The sequence below is a fragment of the Sturnus vulgaris genome, chromosome 3, assembly GCF_052056855.1.
Source record: "Sturnus vulgaris isolate bStuVul1 chromosome 3, bStuVul1.hap1, whole genome shotgun sequence".
In the NCBI taxonomy this organism is placed as follows: Eukaryota; Metazoa; Chordata; class Aves; order Passeriformes; family Sturnidae; genus Sturnus; species Sturnus vulgaris.
The window spans coordinates 50,131,176-50,141,294 of NC_142245.1; positions in this window are offsets into that span (position 1 = coordinate 50,131,176).

Genomic DNA, 10,119 nt, shown 5'->3' on the forward strand with positions numbered 1-10,119 from the left:
AGTGGTATAATTAGGAGACCTCTCGGGCCCTTTGGTGTATTGCAGTTCATGTGTTACTGTTTCTAATTCCTTTTAAGATTTTCAAAATTTAATAAAATATTTAAAAAGTGCACTTAGTTATACCTAGACAGAACCTAAAGAATAAAGAAAATAGCTGATACACTTCATAAAACCAAACTTCTGGACAAAGCATGAGCAGTTATATTGAAAAAAGGTATCATAACTGAGTTTTAAGACAGCACTGCAGCAGGGCCTTATTTTTCCTGGCACTGTACAAGTGGGATATAATCCAAAGTACAAATCTAAAATAGGATATTTTCTGTGAAGTTAAGTGGTCTGTGGAGCAGTTACACAGGGAGGGATAACCTGCCACCATACTGCACAGAAGCTGCAAAGGACGTGAGGGTGGTGAAGGTGGTGCCCAAAGCCAGATGGCAGCGGAGTGGAGATGGAGCCACAGCCTCCCCCATTCCGTGCGGGGAGCAGGCTCGCCCACATGGGCCAGGAGCAGCCAGCCCTGGCACGGTGCTGCTCCTGGGCTGCCTGCATGCCCAGAGCTGCTGGCACGCTGGTGTGGAGCCATTCAGCACAAGCTGTCGCGCACGGTGCCTGCTGGCACACAAAGGGGTCCTGTTCCTGCTCTTACTGTGGTATTTATTGTATATTGATGCAGCTCCACAAAGGCTTTTGTGACTTGCTGGGTTCCTTGTAATGATCTCTGCTACTGAGTGTTGTGTGCAGGCAGAGCAGGATTGTCTTCCATGTCCCCCACACTTGGCTGACAGCTTTCAACAGCGGTCCTGCGCCAAGCAACCAGGCAGTCTTCCTCAAGAGGTGTAAATTCTAGCAATAATGTGGAAAGAAGTGTGACCTTGGGAAAAATACCACATCTATTGACAGACCAGAGCATGCTGTGACCTGATAGGCTGAAGTACTTAGGGCGTAAATAGGCAGGAGATAAAGTTTTCCTATCCAAAAGGCAGTCCACTGCACCCATTGCACCCAAGGCTTTTGCACTGTCTGTTACACTTTGGAATAAACAAACAGCAAAGTGTTAAGTATGTAAGAGGAAGGCACCACGGCTCTTTAGGGTGCAGTTGTTAGAAGTTGGTTGCACAGAAAAGTCCACAGTGGAGTCTTGTTGATTCAGTAGCTGTGTGAGTGAGATGTAGGCTTTCATTACAACGTGTTATGATGAGAGCACCTTATGACATCACCTGTACCAGCACTCGCACTAGTGAAGCAAACTTAGACCTTGCTGCAGAGTTATCCTTTCTGCTCCATATACTGTAATATGATGTACAGGGTCAGAAAGGGAAGGTAGGATTTCAATGGAATCACAAAATGGAATTTCATACTTGAGGTTTGCCTGGGAAGAAGGTGGAAAGCCCCTCTGGCTTTGGGCAGGTGAGGATGTGTTACCCATGGCACAAGACTGAAGGCTGAGTTCAAATCTGGCTCTTGACTCCCTCCTGGCTGATACTGCACAGAATGGTCAATTCCACAAGCCCCTGCAGTGAGCCCCTGGCTTAAGGAACTGTGAGTGCATGACTGGGACCTGTATTCCTCATCTGGGGAGGATGGGAATGGAGATGTGTGAAGTAGAACAGCAATAAGCAAAGTGGGAGTGCATGGGTAATGCCTGGGGGGAGAAACCTTTTCCTTCTAGAACACACAATAAGAAATTACTGCAACATCTAGTTTTCCTTTGCTTAGCTATCCATGGTATCCTGAACAAGGAAGATGCTGTGTTAATCAAAGAAAAATTGTTAGGCATTCATATGGGAAAGGGAAAACCTGGACTTCCAACAGTTAAAAGCTAAACAGAAATCACAACTGGAGTGAAAGATCAAAAGGTAAGGTGTGCTACTAGCCATTTTCAATGAGATGTTCAAACAAGTTGGTTCCTTTGGGTATGTTTCAGTATCTAGGGACACATTTTGCTGTCAGTCAGTGCACTGTAAATCTGGAGCTTTATCGAGTTTTGTCGTGCTCGTGCCAGTGCAGCTGAGAGTAAACTTTGGCTCTGGTTACATCCATCTAGAGCAAGTTGCAGCTTGCCTTATCCACAGAAGAATTCCTATTGCCTTCATCGAAATTTTTCATGAGTTGAGACATCTGGATTTGGTGCAGTAATACTTAACATTGTGATGTTGCTGTAAACACTAGGATGTTTACAGAAAGGAGAGATGGATCAGACTCCTACTAACTATTTCACAGGAGTGTAGGGTTTCTTCCAAGAAAAATATTTGAGCTCTCTAGGGCAGTATCTGCTCCCAGATTTCTGTTCTGCAGGAAAGCCTACATTCAGGAAGATTAAAATTAGCCTCCATGGATTCCTGGAGTCAACTTGGTAATGTCTTGTGTCCTGTAATTTCCAATTATACTCATTCTCCTAAGTGTCAGTGAAACTGTAATGGGTGCTGAGCAATTGTCTCCCATCCCTTGGAAGTTCCAGCCTCAGTCTAGCCTGAGCCAGGGCATGCATAATTTGATAATTAAAAGGCTCAGCCTCTGTTCCAAGAGAACCGTAAGTGAACTACTATGAAAATTGAGGATGAAGATGATGAATATTTAGAAAAGGAAAACTGTATTTTAGATGTACTTCCCCTGTTCCTGGGCCTACATTTTTGAGACTTTCTGAGTTAGAAATGCAACCATACGGTGTATCTGTTTCTCAGCTGAACCCCTTCTTAAATACAAACCACCCGTTCAAAGCAGAAATTGATGTAGCCTATTTTTCTACATCCTACAGCTCACAAGCCACTCCAGCATGCAAAGTTAAAATTAATAGCCACCAAGACAATCTGGATGGCAATTAGTACATAAAAACCATCATAAGCTGAATCAGTTACAGTAAGAACTGGTCCTAAACCAGCAGGAAATTTCTGTCTGCAATGTGAGAAGAGCATTTGCAGAGCTCTGTGTCAGGGGTTAGCTGGCAGTGAGAGGGAACTGCTGCCACCAAGGTGGAAGTAACTGGCTGCAACTTAACGTGGATTGGTCAAGTTGATGTTAAGCTGGTGACTCAGTGGTAAACAGAGAGTTGGAGCTCTCCCTGTGCAAACTCTGCAAACACAAGACATAGTCTTCCCTTCATTTTGCAAAATACCAGAGCTTGTACAAATAATTGCAAAGGCTGGATAGAAAATATCAGGATTTTTTCGCCCTGGCTGATCACCTTCTTGGGATCTTAGCCCCACCTTGAACCAGAGGTATTGCTGGAGTTCTGTCCCTCGTTTACCAGAGGGGGAAGTTCGGTACTTCTTGCTGATGCTGTTTTCAGCAACTCTACCAGCATGGCTTCACTTGGTCAGGAACTGAGCCCCAGAGGATGCCACATTCAAGTTAACATCTCATGTGGCTGGAGATCATCTCTTCCACATCACCAACTGTGATGTAACACAGCTGCTACAGCAAAGCGAAGCTGAATATTACCTGTCTACTACTAATGCAATACTCAGTATTTCATTGTTACTTTTCCCAGAGTTCATATATACACTAAAGGAAGGAGAAGACAGCTGGACCTTTGTCTATCATATCATTTTTTAGCTTGAGGGCTGCCCTTTCCTCTGCTAGCAGGAGGTGATTACTACAGTCTTCTGTGGAGGTGTCTGTGGGTCACTGCTCTGGTGCTTCAGGAAGTTTTTCAGATCATCTCCTTTGGTACTCAGCTGCCAGTGCAGCTGTGAATCGAGTAAACTGTGCATGAGAAAAGAGAACTTTCAGGGTTGTTGCACACTAGTGTGGAGTCCTGTCAAGCCATCATTTCGTGCCAGAGTAGACACCTCCAAAGCTATCTGGTCCCAGCAGCCTTATTGGGCAGTTCATCAAAATTTGTGATTCCCCCTTTTCACTGAGGGGCAGGAAAGCATCTGTGGTACACAATCTGTGATAAACATTCCGCTCTTCCCTACCCCATACAAAGGTGTCAGTACATCCCAGTCTCTCAGTACCTATCCTCATACCCAAGTCAGCCTTTGGAAGCCACTGCCTAAGTGGCACACGCTGCCCTCAGCACCAAGAGAGTCATTGCAAACAAGAACCTGAAAAACAAGCTACATGTGTCCTAATACAAACTCCACATTAGGATTTGTTCCTTGCACTGATTGCTGAGGTCTGAGCAGAAGGGTCCTGCATCTGACAGGAAAAATAAAGGATGTTCTTTTCCATTCCTGCCTTTTTTTTCTGGAGACAGTGTGCTAGGCACAGGTGAGAGAAGAGGTGCTTCAGCTCTTGCACACAACACATAAATACTCTGGATCTCCACCAACCAATCTCCAGTTCTCCAGAATCTATGTTTAGCAGCATTAATAAAACTTAAAATAAACACCTTGGATTGCATTTAACAGATTGGCGTTTGTTTTTGTTTTTTTTTTCTTCCCCTAAATCCCTTAACCATTCGCCAGGTTGTTGTACTGGTTCCCTCTTTTGAATTCTAGAGCCACGTGACAACTGAGCTATGCCTTGATCAGCTGCTGGTCTCAACCTTAACTCTGTGCTGTGGCTGTAAGGCCCTCCTTGGTAAATCTCAGAAAGAGGAACCTGTGGTATTAATAATACTGGAATATAGGGTAGGCTTGGTTTCTTGTTCCGGTTTTATTCAGAAGACTTTTGTTGCTCTTGTCCAGAAGACATTGGCATAGGAAAGATTTGCATTTCTATGAATTAATGTGATGTCCTTTATTAAGGAAATTGTGGGTGGGTGGCTTGTGTAAGAAAAAAGGTGTCAGGCCCAAATGGTTGCTTAAATTATTTCCCAAAGGAAGTTTTTCAAGATGGTAATGTATTTCACAACTGAAAAATTGGGCTATGAAAAAGAAAAAAGAGTAACAGAATTATTTTAATGATGGAGGTTGTTTGCTAGCATACATGAAAGATTTATTGGTACCAGTGGAAAAGGTGCTGGGCTGGTTCCTAATTTCAGTGATCATTAACCACATGTGTGACAAAGTGTGTGACAGTAATTACTGTTTCTCTGACATATTGTTCCAGCTATCTCTGAGTCAGGGACCTGCTAAATTAGGTTAGAGCATGGTAAGATTTCGCAAAGGGGCTCTGAGTCACCCCCTCAAACAACCAGGGATGAGAATTTCCAGACTAAGTTCTGTCTCCTGAGATGTCCATCCCCACTGCATTAGTCTCCTAATGGAAAGGGCTGCCAGCAATCAGCACAACAGAAGGAAACATCCCTAAGAGCTGCTGACTGCTCTCCTTGAGATATTGCTGAGAGCCAGGAACATGCAGACTTCACCTTTTACCTTTGCAGAACAATGCAGAGCTCTTCAATAAAGTCCATGCTTGAGGTAAAAGACTGATCTGAACATGACTCAAAGAAAAGAAATATTTTCCTAAAAATTAAACCTGGACTAGCTCTGTACTGCAGACAGCATTACACATAATTAGGGGCTCACAAGGCAATACCGGTAGGTAGAGTGCAAAGTTGTTACTCTGCTGACCTGGGATTTTTAGGCAAAATACACCTTAAATACAATATTTAGTTTCTATAAAAGTTCTCCCTGAGTCATTTTCCTTTGAGACTGATGTCTAAATGCCTCACATATCCCAGGGGCCAAGGTGCACTATGGGATTTATGGGGAAGCTGCAATGAGTGGCAAGAGGTATGTCACAGGGAAGAAAACAGCCTACAGGATGGAATGGAAGTATGAAAGGTTTGAACAAGAATTTCACAATTATATGTCCTATTGACTTAAAATAAGAACTATGAATTCTTAAATGTCAAAATATTTAATGTTTTTAACGTTTTTGTATTGGCATTTTCAAAAATCTGTTTTATGGAGAAGTTATTTTCTATTCAGGATGTACATAATGCTCAAAGGATTAGGATATTATGAGAAATAGATATTCTGACTTTTCTGCCTTCACTGTACTTATTTCATTGTACTTTTTTTGTGACTGAGCTTCAGAACAGCTGTATTTCTACATAAATTTCAATCCAGCAATCTTTTGTAGATCTTTAGGTAGGAAGGTTATGGTAAATCTGAACTAGGATTAGTAGGATGAAGAATCAAACTGGCCTCGGCTGTATGAACTCAAATGCTTAATTTTAACATTTATACAGAAATCAATTAAATCCTTGTCTGTACCAAGGACCTGACTGAGGTGGAGATTCCAAGTACCTTTCTTTTGAAAAGAATCCTCAAATTCTAGGAAAAATTCATCCACATGAAACAAATAAGGTACTTTTATGCCTTCATCAGATGGGCTTTTTCCCTTGTATAATTTAATTTGATTTCAGTGACAATTACGTATTCCTGTAGAGAGACTCACTGAATAATGTAAAACTTACCAAATTCAGACAGATAGATAATGTTAGACTGTGAATACCATGGAGAAACAGCTCCTGCAGTACAGTGGGCTCTCTAGACTTTAATCTGAATTTAGATGACTCACTAGACATCCTTGGGTCAGAGGAAAGAGCAGAAATGATAAACCATTTTCTCTTTATTTCTTTATAATTCTTTCAGTAGCAAACAAAATAAGATTTTTCTTTTTGAAAAATGGAGGTGGTAGCTCAAGGAGGAAATTCCAGGCCATCAATGTGGTGAAAGACCAGAACATTAGAAAAAAAAAAAAGAGACAAAACAACGTCTATCCCATTCCTTTTGTAAGTTCAGCTGCAAACCTCTTCTGATCATTGTAAGGACTTTCCATGACACCAAGGTCTTTTCCAAGACCTGTTTCCCATCCGGCATAAATCAGCAGAGGCACAGAGAAGTCAGATGAGGAATATCTTTCCTAAAGGCTCCTTCCTGAATTGATGAGAGGTTATTCCTGTCACTCAGTCATGGGTTTCTGAAGCATTGACAAGGAATCATCAGGCCTCAGTCACTATCCTCTCCAGTAGTAGCTGGGAACCTTGCCTCATTCACTGTGAATTTTGATGGATAGCATGTTAAAATAATATCAGGTATCTTTAAATGCAAGAGAACTTGCAATGAAACCTTGGTCTTATCGTAGTTCTATTAATATTTCTACAAGAGTAAAGGTTTGCTTTGCAATTCCCACCCTGGAATATTTTATCTGTCTCTCTTCTCTTACTTTCACATGAACAGATGACAATCTTTACATCCTGTATCACAAGTGACATAAGATTACATTTGGCTCAGTTTGTCATGTGAAAATCCTTTTTTTGTCCTATTTGAGTAAAATGAAAATGTGTTGGTGGCTAAAAATCTCTATTTTCTCACTTTGCCATGTATTTTGCCGAGCTGTGAGAGACTTGCACTCCTATTTGTTACCTGCCTACAGGTCAACGGTGCACAGTGACTTCCATTTCAGGGTGCAAGAACAGATAATGTGGAAAATAGCATGAATACAAGAAAATCCAGCTGTTCTTTGCATGCATCTACTGGAACTGGATAGGAAGCACCTACATGGTGTTTACTGTTGTGCTTTGACTTCTTACATAATGCTGAGCAACTAATTCTTTCAGACCATTAATCAAACCTAGTTGAAAAATTAATTTTTGTGTGGTAAGAAGGTGGGGTTGGGGACAGAAACATAGAATTTTAAGTTGAATTTGCTCCAGTTAAACCAAAGATGACAGGATTATAAAAATACTGAAATATTTGATATTTTAATGAATTGTTTCATGTTAGAAAAGTAAATAAATTATTTCAATGCCTCCAGAAATAGATATATTTATATGACTTTAAAATCATATTTCTCATTTTGCAATTAACCTATGGGAAAAGCTGAACATTTGAATTGGTACAAAATGTTCCTGTTTGTTGGTCTGCTTGTTTTATCAGAGATAAACATCCATTTAATTTTCATCCAGACAATTTTTTGTTGTTGTTTTCTTTCTTAACTTTGGCAGTTGATTCAAAAAACGTGTTTAATTGTCCAAATGTGCTAAGATTTAGGCTATGGGAAATGTCAGCTGCTATGTAAGCGTGTGGTTTAACCCCAGCTGCTGACGAAGCCCCAGGCACACGCTCACTTCCTCCCCACCAGGAGATGGGGGAGAGAATCAGAACAGTGACAAAACCTGTGGCTTGAGATACACACAGTTGAAGAGGAAAACAAAAGCTGAGTGCATGAGCAAAGAAAAACGAAATTCTTTCACTGCTTCCCATAGGCAGGCAGGTGTTTGGCCATTGCCAGGAAAGCAGGGCTCCATCACGGGTGCAGATTACTTTGGAAGACAAACACCATCACTTCAGATGTCCCCTCCTTGCTCCTTCTCCCTCCAGCTCTGTATGCTGAGCATGATCCCATATGATTTGAATTATCCCTGTGCTCAGTTGGGGTCGGCTGTCCCAGCTGTGTTCCCTCCAAAACCCTTGTGCACCCCCAGTGTCCTCACTGGTGGAGTGGGGTGAGAGGCAGAAAAGGCCTTGGCTCTGTGTAAGTGCTGCTCAGCAGTAACAAAGACATCTCTGTGTTATCAATACCATTTACAGAAAAAATCCAAACCATAGCCCTGCACCAGCTACTGTGAAGAAATTTAATTTGATCCAAGCCAAAACCAGCACAGTAAGAAAATGTTTTGCAGCAAAAATCAAACGGTAAAAGTGGAACAAGACTTAGACTAGAGCTCCCTAAATCAAGCTCAGAGAATTTTATTACAGCTGCCTTCCAATTCAGATGATCCAGGCAGACGATCAGACACAGGAGATTGGCCCATTCCAATTCAACAGCAAAACTGCAAGAAAAACTCAGTGCTTTATTTCATTATTTCAGGGCTGTCTATGGAGCCAAAATGGGAGCTCTACTCAGCTACCGCAGAAGTTCTGGGTAAATGAGGATATCAATCTCCTGCAACTCAACTCAGCATCCTCCATCAGTGCAGCTCCTAGATATCTACTGTGCATCCTGTGGGTGTGTGGTTCAGAGATCCCCATGCCATGGCTGAAAGCTTGATTCTAAGAAAAGACCCAAGCTGCTGTTTCTATATTTTGAATCTATGGTCTTTGCTGTAGAACACAGCTATAATTAATAGCTCCTTGTTTATTTTATTCTTTATAAATTAAATGTTTCTCTTTCAGAGCCTAGAACACGTGTAGAAAATGTAGCGACAAAACCACTTGATTTTAACACATAACAAGCTGCTAAAACGTATTATTTCATTCCAGATCCAGATTACACCTGAATGACCCCACATGCCATGGTTTTGAAAAGGGAAATGTTTGTGTTCAGCATTAATAATTTGACTAAATGAGGAAGAGGAGTAGGAATATGTGCCATGGCCTGCTCTCAAAAAGAAATCTGTTTTTCCCTAAATGCTGTGTTTATTTCTTCTGGTGCTGCAGATGGGATGGTTTAAACTGCAGAATAGAACGTTTGAGGATTCTGTGTTCTGTGCCTTCTCTGTCTTTTCTTCACACTGTTGATCTGTCCTAGTTTCTTTTTATTCATTTGAACATCTGTGAGGCCTCCTGATGTTTCCAAAAAAGTTATTACCATGAAGAATTTGTGTAAATTTAATGCACCATTTGAATAACTAATATCAGTAGTAAGATATTACTAGCATCAGGCAATGAGGGCAAGTATGCCTATTCTGCAAAACTGTAAATTTTCTTTAAAAGACTGACAGACACTAAACAAGAAGCTGATGTTGCTCTAAGTCCATAGGAATAGATCTTTGCATAGACAAGAATAAAAACTTGCTATGTATGCAGTTTCAGAACATATATTAAAGAAACAATCTTACAACTATAAAGGAAGGTCAAATTCAGAAGATTTACTATAGGTATAATTTGAGAGGAAAAAATCCAGCAAGGCACAGCAGCTTTCTACAGTTACACTCCTTGGACTAATAGCCATAATTATAATTTGCAATGTGAATTATTAAAATGTGCAAAAAATCATGACAAATAGAAGTGCACTTTGGGGAATTGAAAAGAACAGTTTCTCAGCCGCCAGGGTACTCGGCATGTGGACAAAGGGTACATGTGACTGATACTTCCCGAATTCTAGGTTTTGAACACCCATTTAGAAAAGGTGATGTGTACTTTTGGCGTCACTGCCTTACACAGTGTGAGTTGAATCATGTCTGGCAGCAGCTGTTAGTTTGAAATTACACTAATGAATGTTCATTTTCTCCTCTTAAGCTGCTCTAAGAGCTAACAAAGCCTGTCTCCTTATGAATTT